Source organism: Macaca nemestrina, chromosome 5 (assembly GCF_043159975.1).
Source record: "Macaca nemestrina isolate mMacNem1 chromosome 5, mMacNem.hap1, whole genome shotgun sequence".
NCBI classification, from domain to species: domain Eukaryota; kingdom Metazoa; phylum Chordata; class Mammalia; order Primates; family Cercopithecidae; genus Macaca; species Macaca nemestrina.
This window is the reverse complement of record NC_092129.1, coordinates 3,761,810-3,775,714: the sequence shown is the minus strand read 5'-3', so window position 1 is coordinate 3,775,714 and position 13,905 is coordinate 3,761,810. Positions and strand designations below refer to the sequence as shown.

At 43.4% G+C, this 13,905-nt stretch overlaps 1 pseudogene; it reads right to left on the bottom strand.

The window, feature by feature from the left end:
- Positions 1 to 763: 763 nt before the first annotated feature.
- LOC105471030 (putative uncharacterized protein AFDN-DT) overlaps positions 764 to 13,905 on the bottom strand; it is a 28,529-nt pseudogene continuing 15,387 nt past the window's right edge.

Sequence of the window (13,905 nt, the reverse complement as noted above, 5' to 3'; positions counted from 1 at the left end):
GGTGTCCTACAGGGAGCCGAAGGCCCGTGGAACGTGACCAACTCAGCATTCCACTGGAGGCTATAAAATCAAACAGCAAACTGTTTATCATGAATGCAGGATGTGGGCAAACTCACACTGCCCTGCCACCAATAGGTGTGCTAACAGACATCACTCCCTAGCTCCGGGCTCCTTAAAGTTATCTGCTTAAACAATCTAGCCCCTATTGTCCAAAAAATGCAAGCCTACTGTGAAGCAAACGGCAGACTGACAATTACCCAGCAATCACCCCCTCTTTCTCACTATCTCTTTTGCCTAATAAATATGGAGGGTTGTGTAAAGCTCAGGGCCCTTGTCCACTAAAGGCAAGGTGCCCCCGACCCCTTCTTCTAAATATACTCTTTTGTCTCTTGTCTTTTATTCCTGCTTTCGCCCCCGTTTTCTCAGTCCAATAGGTCTGCAACAGTGTCCCGAGGATATGAATCCTGAAAGGCAACTCTCCACGAAGCAGGTATTTACCAAGTTAGTGCATGTTCCCTGGGTATTAAGGGAAAATTGTAAAATGTTCTTTACGGGGGTCCCTGTGCTGTGTTGCACGAGAAGAGAGGGTGTCTTTTTACTTTTTAAATGTGGCTCAATAAAATTTTAACTCACACATGTGACTCTCATTGTATTTCTATTACACAATGTGCTTTTTACCATGTCAAAATATCCGGTGGTTTCAGTCAAATTGGTTAGTTAGCACCATGTTCAAGAAAAACTCTACTTTTAGGAAGGTACTAAATGGTTGGTTGGTTCTTTTAATGGAATTATATAACTCGTTATCACTAATTTGGCTGCAGAATAGGAGTCTGGGGGTTGGCTATAATGGCCTCTGAGGTCTTCTAAGCCTTATAGCTCCGTGATATTAAACTTAGTAAAAAGATGCTAAGAGATTCCTAGATGACAAGCCAGAAAGTATTCGCAGCCTCATAAAGTAGAGACAACTCAGCCGCTGTGAAGTGATAAACGTCTCCTCCGCCAGGTTCGTAGTCTCCTCCGCGAAGCCTCAGTTTTGGGTCCAGGGGTCTGGCTCCAGTTCCCCACTCTGGGTGGGAGCTTTGCAGGCATGGGTTAGTTATTCAAGTTCCGGGTGCCTGGGTGACCCATTTGTAACATGGAAATAGCAAAAGTCCCTCCCCAATGATATCAAAGGGTAGTGATGCGAGACTAGAGAAATGTGAAGATGCTTTGTAAAATTCAGAGTCCTAGATATTGGGGCTTTCCCCCTCTAGGTAGAAAGTTATAAAAGAAGGTGGCATTGACTAAGAAACAAAATAATCATATTAATGAATAAGGCGGGAAAGATTTCTGAGATTAAATAAAATTTTCACAGATTGATTTTTTCAATTCCATATTTATCATCAGAGTCAAGCAGAACTCGGAATGGATCCTTATGGTTCCGAAAGTGGCCTTCCGTGGCCTGGAGTTGCTGAGTGGAGATCTAGTTCTGCGTGGGTATCCTGCTGGGTTACACCTGTTTAATCTTTGCCTTTCTTTTGCCCAAAGAGTCAGCGTGTGAATTTGTTTATGAGGAGAATGACTCAAATTAATAACGAGGTGTTTTTTTTTGTTTGTTTGTTTGTTTAATCTTTGGAATGTGCCACATCAAGTTCTGCTCCATTTCCTGGTGATTCAGATTCTAATGATGACCTTCACTCTCCCAGAACGCCCGCCTGTGACTGGCAGCAGGCCCTCTTCGCCATCCACAGGAGCGGGCGCTGCTCCAGGCACACAGCCAAGGGGGATCAGCCCTGGGGAGGGGGCCGCAGCGCACCGCCGCCTGGCATCTTTCTCCCCCTCCCCGTGGGTCCACACCCCCTGACACCATCTGGCTTCCCTCCCGACAGCCCAATGCAGCAGACAGATGGCAGCGTTTAGTTTCCACAGTGATGAGCGAGCCAGGGGCCTCCAGCCAGTGCAGGGTGACCCAGGCGAGCCCTCAGAGCCTGGCGTGGCCCGACTCTGGCTGCGCGGTTGCCCCTGGGTTGTCCTGACTGACATCGCTGGGTCCCTGCCTCTGCTTCATTTGGGAATCCTTTGTTGTTCAGTGACCAGTGAAATTGAGAAAATAAGCAGTGTGCTGATGTCATGGAAACAGTATATAGCAGCTAAAATACACCAGCTTTTCTGTTTTTCCGGGCCCATATTCTACCAGATCGAGGAATCCATGGCTTTGAGTATCAGCTGCCCACAGCTGGCTTAGCACCCTGCCAGAGGCCATGAGGAGGGAGGGAGGCAGGTGTGGTCACCATCCTTTAAAAATGTAGATGTGAGACCAGGAAACACACCTAGCAGAAACAACAGGAGTAAAACTGAAGAAAGGAAAACAATGCCAGGATGAAGTTTTTGAGAAAAGACTCCTTAGAGGAGAGAGGACTCCCATCTTACCCCCCTCACTGGGAGTGCCTAATGCCTAGTGTCAGGGCGGCGCTCTGAGCTGTAATTATCTTTCCTTACACCTACTAGTCCACAGAGGAAAATTAAAAGGTAAAACTGTTCAGATCAACCAGGCGCGGTGGCTCATGCCTGTAATCCCAGCACTTTGGGAGGCCGAGAAGGGTGGATCACTTGAGGTCAGGAGTTCAAGACCAACCTGGCCAACAGGGTAAAACCCATCTCTACTAAAAATACAAAAGTTAGCCGAGCGTGATGGTGCGTGCCTATAATCCCAGCTACTCAGGAGGCTGAGGCATGAGAATTGCTTGAGCCTGGGAGGTGGAGGTTGCAGTGAGCCAAGATCGTACCACTGCACTCCAGCCTGGGTGACAGAGAGAGACTCTGTCTCAAAAAACAAAAACAAAAACAAAAAACCCTGTTAATATTGGGTCCATTTGCCCCAAGAACAGTTAAATTATTTAGTAACAAACCAAACCAACTTTAAAGTTATTTCAGTTGGCAAGAATTCTAGCAACCTGGGTTGCCAGAATTTGTTCACCTGGGTTCACAGGTGAAAACTATGAGCCATTCTAGTTCATTTCCTTAAAAAAAAGAAAAACTTAAAAAAAGGGCACAGGATAGCTTAGGAAATCACAGGGTTCCAGCCGCGAAGCTGGACAGAAGCTCCTGGGCACCAAGGCTGCAGCCACACAGAACACGCCAGCTTGGCTCTGATGCCACCAGCTCCAGCCACACGCACACGGCCAGTTGCATCCTACAAGTGTGCACTGCCACACCTCCAGCAAATATTTCATTATCCTAACCATATCCTTATACTTTATTTGGTTGGCAATATTGGAGACTAAACTGCTTCATATAATTTATCTTTCTAAATAATGGAAGTTGACTCTTTTAAAAATTTTAAACTATTTTAGATGGCCTGTAATATATGAACCTTTTTTTTACATTCTTCAACAAATAGCAGTTTAATGTGTGTGTGCGATTCAGTGTGAGTGTTAAGAAAGTAAATTTTAGAGCAATTATATCATTGGGTCCATTGAATTATAGAAGGATTTTTGAACCCATATTAAATGTTCCCAGGCTGTAATTACTTTAACTTCTATATTTCTTCTTACAGTTTTTCTTCTTCTTCTCCTCCTCCTTCTTCCTCTTCTTCTTCACACTTCTTGCTGTATTTTTCATCAAATCTTAGGATAAGAAATGGGTTGGCTAAGTAATTAGAAAAAGTAAAAAAAAAAAAAACCTTTCAGAACAGAGAAAACAATAAAGATGTTAGAGAAAATATCAAAAGAGCAATGACTTGTTGCTGATGTTAAAGACCCTCCAAGGCTCGGGGTTTTTCTGACCCCCAAACGCTTGTCCTTATCCCTGTCCTGCCCTTTCCCTCTCCTCTGATCTTCCCCAGTACCATCAATACATATGTTTCTATCACCTGCAGTCTTCAGTCCCGTTGCCTTCCCTCTCCTTCCTCTACCAACACGCTTCCCAGTAAACACCTTACACTTTCCTTTTCTACTTCCTCACTTTTCACTCACACTTTAAAAAACTGAAATTTCACTCCCCAACCCCACCAGGAAAGAAAGAAAATGTACCAAACACCCCTCCAGTGGAGAAACTGCCCTTGCTGAAGGTATTCACACAGCTTCCTAATTGATAAATCTGGTGCATACAATTCCCATCTCAAGGTCTTTGACCTTTCTTCCACATTTGGCACAAGTGACTACCCCCATCTTGAAACGGCTTTTCTCTCCATTCCACACAAATTCTCCCTTCTGGATTTCTTCCTGTATCTCTTCTGACGGATTCTTTGCCACGTTCTTTTATGGCTTTCTCTTCTTCTGCCTGCTCCTGAAGTGTTAGGATTTCTCCGAAGATTAATCTACAATCTTCTTCCCACCCCATACTGACTGAGAAGTGTTATTAATGCACAAGGGGCCCTATCGTGGTGCTGTGGTTTGGATGTGCCCACGGAAGTTACTGTTTTGACAACTTAATCCTCAATGCAACGATGCTAACAGGCGGGACCTTTGAGAGGTGATCAGGTCTTGAGGGCTCTGCTTCATAAATGGATTACTGTCGTCATTACATCTGGGGAGTGGGCTCCTGATAAGTGAATGGGTTCAGCCCCCAACCCCCTCCCTTGCATTTCCACCTTCCACCACCCGCCATGGGACGTCAGAGCACGAGGGCCCTTGCCAGATGCTGGCAACTTAATATTGGACATCTCAGCCTCCTGAACTGTGAGAAATAAATTTGTGTTCATTGTAAATTACCCTGTCTTTGGAATTCTGTCATATTAGCATGAAATGGACTAAGACATCTGTTGAGAGGTTATGGTTTTGTCCATCTAATTTGTCATCTTTACCTGTCTCTTTGCAAATATGATTCTCCTTGTGGTCAGGCCAGAGCCAGGCCTCTGTTGTGAAGAATCAGTGGGGAGACAGGCCTGAAAAGGTGGAAGTACTGGGAAAGGGAAGGGCATTGGAAATGTTCCTGAAGACACCGCCGCTGGGCCTATGGAGGGTGGGGCAGGTGGTTGGGGATGCTCCCCTGGGGTGCTGACGTCTTCACATTGTTCAAGGGGCACAGAGGAGCAATCGGGTATTTGTAGAGTCTCTCTTGGTCCAGGGCTCGGCCTCTTTGGTGTGGTAGCAAGAGCTTAATCGTTCTACCTGCATCCCTGAACTGTACTTTCATGTATCTACCTCCCTGGTAGACATTCTCCCCAAAACCCCTGCAAGCAAATTGAACCTGCTATATTTCAACAGCACCCATTGTCTCCTCACCTTCAAAATGCTCTAATTCTGTGTTTCTTATCTTTGGTAATGACATTACCCATGACCTAGCAGCCCAGGCTGGGACCCCATAAGGTCTCGTCTCTTCCTATTCTCTGTCCTCTTATTCTTCACATCCTATTGGCACACAAGTGAATCAGCCAGGGTCCTGGCAGGACAAGGGGGCCCACTTAGAGGGTTTAACTAAAAAGAGTTTTACGAAGGGACTGTTTACATGAGTGTGGGCAGGGCTGAGGGAACACAAAAGAGAAGGTAAAATGTTGAAATTTGTTCCTAAGACATGTCCGGATAAGCAATCCAGAGACCAAGAGCAGACTGGTGACAGCCTGGGGTAGAGGGGTTGGGGGACATGGGGAGCGGCGACTAAGGGGATATGGGTTCATTCAGGGGTGACGCTGGAGAATGTTCTAGAATGGATGGTGGTGATGGCTGCACAACTCTGTGAATGTGCCAGACACCAACGAACGGCACGGTGTAAACCAGTGAACTGCGTGTACATGAATTACATCTCAAGAAAACTGTGAGAGTGGTTTACAGGGAAGAGGAGGAGGCATTGGCAGCATTCAGATTGAGCAGTAACAGGGACCGAGGAGCCAGCAGCCTGTGGGCCTGGAGGCACAGGGGAGGGGCCAGTGGTTCTGAGACCTGGAGCCACCTGCCTGAGGGTCGCCCAGGCCAGAGAACAAAGTCACAGCCAGACCCAGAAAGCCAGGGAGTAAGCAGGAAGAAGGACCCCACGCTCCCTCCCCCGTCCCCCAGGCTCCGGCCCAGACCGTACTTCCAAATCATAGGAAAGGTGGGCTCCTGGCCTTGGCAGAGACAGCAGAGGAGAACAGCCAGTCCCGAGCCCTGCTGGCTCAGAAGCTGCACATGGCCATCTCCCTGTCTCTGCTGTCACCACCTTCTCAAGACCCCCGTGAAATCCTGTCTCCAGTCTCTCAGCAATCCACATCTCCTCACACTGGGGAGACTGTGTTGCTGGAGTGGGGCGCACGTGTTCATCAACAGGCTGTTCCCAAGAGGAAACACTGACCCAGAGCGGCCAGGTTTCCCAGATTGTAGATACAATTAAAAATAATAATGAAAGACGTGGCTGGTCAATGCCAACCAGGAAGCTAAAGCATTTCTACAGCCTGAGGGCTGCCCATTGGCTACCTCTGCCCAGTGAGAGAGCCGGGGTGCAGGAATGCAGGGCTCCTGGACCCACTGCCACCTGCGTCATAACGGGGTCCTCTTGGGTAAGCATTGTGCTGAGGAAGAGAAAGAGCCCAAAAGGGGACATGGAGGACCCCAAACACAAAGCTCCTGCCTCCCGGGGGATAGAGCTTCTGACTGCTGACCTGTGTTCCTTTAGGCTGGTAGCAAGAATCTTCAGAGCTTTGTCCCAACCGTTTGCTTTCCTCTTTTTCTTTTTCTCGAACCCAGAACCAGTCGCCTCTTGTTGGGCTTTGTGGGGTGGCAGATGCACGCCCAGCTTGTGATCAGCCCCTGACTCTTCTCTCAGGCTCTTGCCGTGCACAGTGTCCACGCAGCCCCTTCGCTGGCCGTGGTCACTGTCTCCATCACAAGCAGAATGAGGATGCTGGGCCTCGTGGGGCTGTGCTGAGGGCGGTGGCTTCTCCATGAAGGGCCCATCTGTGGGCCAACAGATCTCAGCGTGTGGCTTCCGTCCTCTCAGTCCCACACGTGGCAGTCCTGAGGTGTCCTTGCCCTGCCCTATGCAGGGCGGGCCCTGTACCCCACTCCTGGTGCATGCCATGGAGGTCAAACCTGACCTTTGCCCCAGAAGGAGACATTATCTCAGTCTCCCAAGATAGTGCCATGGGTTGATCTTCCCCGGGCCCACCTGCAGTCCAGCCTGGTGCCAAAAAGAAAAGCAGTCAAAGGAGGGTAGAAGGGGAGACAGTGTCCTGGACACATCCTTGCAACCCACACCTCATTACCTGCTGCAGCACAGCCTCGCGTGAGGCGAGGAAGGCCACATGGGCAGGACGCGAGCAGACAAGCAGCCTCAGTGCCAGGCACACGGGGCCTCATACACACCACCAGGAGCCGTGTTGACATCTCAGTTCCACAGGTGAGGAAATGGCCACGAGGCTCGGAAAACAGCAAGGTCACCTGCCCCTGTCATACTTGAAGAAGGTGCTGTCGCAGGACTGCCTGTCCCCCAGAGCTCTCCACCCCAGAAGCCTGGAGTCTTAGGAAGTCAGTGACACTCGCACAGCAGTCAGGACAGGTGCCTGACTCAGTCACCTGCTGCCACCAGGCCTGGCTCAGGTACAGCGGCCAAGACAGCGCACCCAACCACCAGGCGGCTGGAACACATAAAACAGGCTGAAGTTTTGGGTTCCTAGTGTTTATTCCCCAGCAATAAAACACAGGCATCATCAATGTGGAAAGGTAGAGACAAGCGGTTTAGATTGGGAAATTTGTCACAGACCAGAAGGAAACTTGAATCTTCTTTTTCTCCAACAAACTGAAGATGACACACAAGGACATATCTTCCGGGAGTAGAGCTTGAAAATAAAAGCCTCCAGAAACACTTCGTGAAGACATTTTTCAGAGAAAGTAAACATCAAGGAGAATGTGGTGGTTTGGATTCTTTCCTTAAACAGAAGTTAAAATAAAATGTTTTGACAAAGAAGAAGTGCTATTTTGATCTCCCTGTGAAATTTTTACAAGAAGCTCTGGTAGGAGTTTTTAAACACAGTAAACTCTTGTTTGGTGGCAGTGTTACTGTGTGTGATTGATATTTCATATTGGCAGATGGCCAGCAGGTGAGGACGAGGAGGGAAAGGTTAGGAGGATTCTGCTGTTTCCTCCAATCGGAACTAGAAACAGAAGAAACTACTCCAGTACTACTGAATCTCCAAGCAGAATTTACTACTGACAGGGTACGCATCATCATTAATACAGTGTCAGAGTTCTACCACACGGCTAGCCCGAAGAGCCAATTTTTATCTCTCAGTGAGATTGATTTTCCATTTTTCTTGTCATTCTCTATTCAGAGTCTACTCTCCTATTTCCCATAAACTACAATAAGAAAACACAGTAAGTTAGAATCATTGAGCATTCTTTAGTCTTTTTTCTTATAAACAGACACCGTACCGCACAACATAGCAGAATGCTGATAACATTTTAACATGCGCTGATGCCAGCTATTCAGGCTGCCTACCCGAAAGTGAAAGTTTTAGTTGCTTGTTTGGAAGTATCTGAATAGCTGACTTGAACTAAGAGGAAAATGCTGGAAATCCATTGACCTTTCATCTGGTTGTTTGTTATGTAGATATAATCAGACTGGTATTCCTTTATAATTACAACTACCATCTGAAACCGAAAAAAAGTTAGTGATGTGTTGACAAATACTTACATCCCCTCCCCCAAATTCTTAGTGTCAAAAAAAAAAAAAAAAAAAAAAAGCATATTTTTGAGGGACTGCCATCTGCCGAGCTGCTTGGCAGACGATACAGCCTCCACCTATTCTCTCAGTAACTCTGAGAGGTGGGCGTCAGGACTCTGAAGGCTCCGGGGTTTTATCCTACTTGCAAGCCAACAGGTGGGCCTGCAGTGGTTCCGTGCATGCTGGCAGCAGACCTGAGCGCCCTGAGCTCAGGACAAGTAGCTTTATTACTCCCACACAGCAGGCTGTAGGAGTTGTACGTGTGCCTCAGTTCCCCTTGCTCTCCAAGTCCCATGGAGGGTGAGGTGGAAAGTCCCAGTTGGATCCTGCACATCTGGTGAGTGTGTGTCACAGCTGACAAAGTCCAAGCTTGGGAAACCCCATTTTTTTATGATGGGCTGCAAGCAAACCTGACCTTTGCCCCAGGGGGAGACATTATCTCTGTCTCCCAAGATAGTGTCACAAACGGCTGTCGATGACTCTGCACACATGATGAGTGGCAACTGGAGACGCATGGAGAATTAGCTCTCAATGGCGGGCAATGCTATTCCACTTACTACAGATTCATAAAGGAAGCACTTGAAAAGGTAACCAGCCTGCTCAAGTCACAAAGCTTATTCAATTGAAGAATCAGAATTCAAATCCTGGTGGGTTTGACTCCAGAACTCTCCCCTCTGTATCTTACAGCCAAATATAGTTCTCCACATTAGAGCATGATTAATCAATATATAAAAGGCATTATGGGCCAGGCGAGGTGGCTCACGCCTATAATCCCAGCAATTTGGGAGGCCGAGGTGGGAGGATCACTCGAGGTCAGGAGTTTGAGACCAGCCTGGCCAACATGGTGAAACCCCGTCTCTACTAAAAACACAAAAATTAGCTGGGTGTGGTGGTATGCACCTGTAACTCCAGTTACTTGGGAGGCTGAGGCATAAGAATTGCTTAAACTGGGAAAGCGGAGGTTGCAGTGAGCCGAGATCTCACCAATTCACTTCAGCTTGGGTGGATCACTTGAGGTCAGGAGTTTGAGACCAGCCTGGCCAACACAGTGAAACCCCATCTCAAAAAATAATAATAAATAAATAAGTAAATAAACAAAAGGCATTATGACCACAAACTCCTGAATTTACCACACTGGCACCTTGAATATTTAGTGTTTCAACAAAAAACCTATTATCACCAGCCCTTTAACCAGGCCTTGCAATCTGGCATTATGCATTTTAACCGCACCTCACATCTAGCAATCTGCATTTTTCATATGCAGAGCATGAGATATGGAAAGTCAAATCAGAGCCATTGCCCCTGGAGGGCACGGCCTGTGTGCTTGGCCCCACCTGGGAATACAGGGCAGAGCAGGGCTACCTCTGTCCCGACTCACCACCTGTTCAAACCAGGCCACCCTCAATGCCGTAGTGTGTGGTACTTGCATTTGGGCGCACTGTGAATTTTTTTTCTTATAAAGACAATAATATATTCATACATTTTGATAATATGGTAATTTAATTAAAAAAAATTGGGTTTCTGAAAAAATGTTATGTCATTATTATGTATGCATTTCTGCAGAAATTTACTAGAAAATGCTTTCTAAAATTGTATTTAAACGTAAAAGATTATAGTTTATTTCTAGACATAGAAAACAATTTTACACAATTGAAATGTATGATTTTTATTCTCAATGATTATCTATTTAGTGCTAAAATATTTATACCATATGTGTCCATTTAAAAAAAAAATAGGAGGGGAGTGAAATGCCAAAATTAAATGTCTAAAAAAGGATCAGAAAGAATAAAGTAGCCACATTTTCGCGAAATCTAACCACCTCAAGAAGTGAAAACCACAACGGGAACCACTCTGCCCAGGCGAGTGGCGTGGCTTTATATAGAACAGGATTTGATTTGCACATTGGGTAAAATCTTGTTCTCCAGCTTTACTGAGGTATAGTTAACATATCAGAAACTGCACAAATTTAAAGGGTATGATTTGTTGAGTTTCAACATATGCATGCACCCATGAAAACATGATAAACAAGATAATGCCTCATGATCCATTGTAATTCCTACTTCTCTCCCTTCCCTGGATATATGGTTTGCAAATATTTTCTTCAAGGCTGAAGTAGAATCCTGATAGCTCAAAAAAAACCTCAGCCACAAATATTTCCAAATTAAAGCTTCTAAGATGGCTGTGAAGTTTTATATTATTAATTGGTATAGAAAAGCAAGATACACTATACTCCATTTTTAACTACAGCTGTTCAATTTGAGGTTTATCCCACAAAAATACTTTATATTATTTTTGAAACTATGTTGAATAATTTAACAATTTTCTATTGAATCAGAATATATTTCAGAAATATTAATTGTACAGCTAACAAAACACCGCAGCTTCATTTTTTCCCTTCAGCAAAACGAACCAAGATGAAAATATTTACATCTAGAAAATGTATTATAAATGTTAGCACCTTGTTAAGCATATTGAGTAGTGATAACAAAGTCTAACACTGTCCTGTCCTGTGCAATAGAATTGATATACTTCAATCACATTACAGAAATCATGTTAATTTTTTCACTTTAAAACAAAGTCGGACTGGGTGCAGCGGCTCATGCTTGTAATCCAAGCGCTTTGGGAGGCTGAGGAGGGAGGATCACTTGAGGTCAGGAGTTCGAGACCAGTATAGCCAATATGGTGAAACCCCTTCTCTTACTAAAAACACAAAAATTAGCTGGGTGTGGTGGCATGAGCCTGTAATCCCAAGCTACTTGGGAGGCTGAGGCAGGAGAATAGCTTGAACCCAGGAGGCAGAGATTGCAGTGGGCCGGACTGCGCCACTGCACTCTAGCCTGGGCAACAAGAGCAAAACTCCAACTCAAAACCAAAAAAAACAAAACAAAATAACAACAACAACAGCAAAAGTTGTACTACAACATAGATGAGCCTTGAAAATATTATGCTAAGTGAAAGAAATCAATTACAAAAGACCATATATTTAAATTTGAAATGTTAGATGAACTGAACATAGTCTTAGAAAAGTGAAACTTACCAATATTGACACAAGAAGTAATTGATTTTAAAAATTCTATAAATATTCAGGAATTATCTGTACTTAAAGCTCTCCCAATCTGACCCCACCCATCCCCCCACAAAACAAAAGTCCCAGTCCAACTAAATGTTTCAGAGAGTGTGGGGAAGTTAGAGAATAAAAAAGGGTGGGCACTTCTCAGCAATTTTCATAAAATCAGTATAATTTAAGCATCAAACCTAAGAAGGACATTATAAGAAAAAAATAATAGGTCAATCTTCCTTGTACATACGTATGTAAACTTTATAAATAAAATATTAGGAAATTAAATATAGCAATGAACAAAAAGGATAATGCATCACACAATTTGGGGTTTATTCTTAAAAGTAGTGTCAACATTATAAAAGAAAGGAAAAGTACGTAATCATACAATTGATAAAGAGAAAGCATTTTTTAAAAATTTAAATTCATTTATGTTAAAAAACTCTTAGCAAGCTAGGAATAGAATGGAACTTCATTATCATGATAGAGAGCACATGTTTAAATAGCTAGGAATAGAAGGCAACATCATTATTATAGTAAAGAGTATTTTTAAAAACACATTTAATAGTGAAATGTTGAAACCTTTCCATCTGAGATTAGGAAGTAAACAAGAATATTTTACATCACCACATTTATTCAGCATTAAAATAGTAATTCTTGCCAGTGCAGTAAAGATATACAGACTGGCTAAGAGATAATAAAACTACCACTATTTGTTGATAATATTTTGATGTAGAAAGCATAAATTATTAGAATTAAGAAGTTAGTTTAGCAGAGTTGTTAGACACAGGTGAATATTTTTAAAAATCAATTATATTCCTATGTATTAGCACAGTTGGAAAATGAAATACTAAAACAGATTCACTTACAAAAGCATAAAATATAAAATATTTAACACTAAAACTTCGTTAAAAGATGCACAAGGGCTATGCAGAGAAAACTCTACAATATTTTTGAGAAAAAATCAAGGTAATCTAAGTTGGGGGGGGATATACCATGTTCATAGATTAGAAATGTTATTATTGTAAATGTATTCATTTTCCCTGAATTGGTCTATAAATCTAATGCCACCTTGATAAAAGCCTCAGCAGGATTTTCTGTGGTAATTAACAAAATAATTCTAACATTTATGTGGATGCACAAAGGGCCAAGAAGAGCTAAGAAATCTTGAATGAAAAGAACAAGGCAGGAGGACTTAGTCTACTCGATATCAGAATTTATTATAAAACTTCAGTAATTAAGGCAGTTTTTTGTGCAATGATAAACAAAGAGACTGAAAAAATAGAATAATTGGTGCATACAGACACACACATATAGATATTCCATTTCCGGTAAAGGTAATAGCACTGCAAAGTAGCGGAGATTTGTTTTTTTTCAGTAGATGGTACTTGAATAATTTGGACACCAACATGAAAAAAAATTAAATATAACCCTTCCCTGAAGAGTTATACACAAAAGTTAATTCCAGGTATACTGTTTATTTAAATGTGAAGGGTCAAATAACAAGACTTTGAGAAAATTATATAAGAGAAAAGCCTTTGTGATTTTGGGATAGAGAAAATTGAATAGGAATAATGCTCTTTTGAGCACTAACCATAAAGAGAAAGATTGATAGATTAGACTATATTAAAATTAAAAACTGTTTTTAAATTTAAGACTAAAAGATAACACTATGAGAGTGAAAAGGCAAGCCACTGAGTGGTGGAGTGGTTATATCAAAGACAAAAAGTCTATAGCCAGTACGTATCAATAGTTTCTACAAATCAATTAAGACAGACAACCCAACCAAAAAAACAAGCAAGAGATACCAAAACTTCACAAAAGAGGAGATCCAAATGATCAACAAATATGTGAGAAGATGGTCATTTTCATTAGAAATGGGGAAAATGTGAATTAAGGCAACAGAATATCACTACACATCCACCAAGATGGCTAAAGGCTGACAGTGCTGATGATGAAAATGTAGATTGGTTCAACCTCTTTGAGAATGTGACAATATTCACTGAGTGTGGGTGTGTGCATACCCAATGCCTCAGCAATTCCATTCATAGGCACATGCCCAACCAACATGGGAGCTCATGCTGCACATCAAGACACACACCTAACTATTCACGGCAGCATTCTTATGGGCAGTCCAACATTGGAAGCAATCCAAATGTTCACTAACAGTGGACATCACAGAAGCCAAACAATAGGACATTAAACAGCACTTTATATGAAAGAGCTGCTGCCTC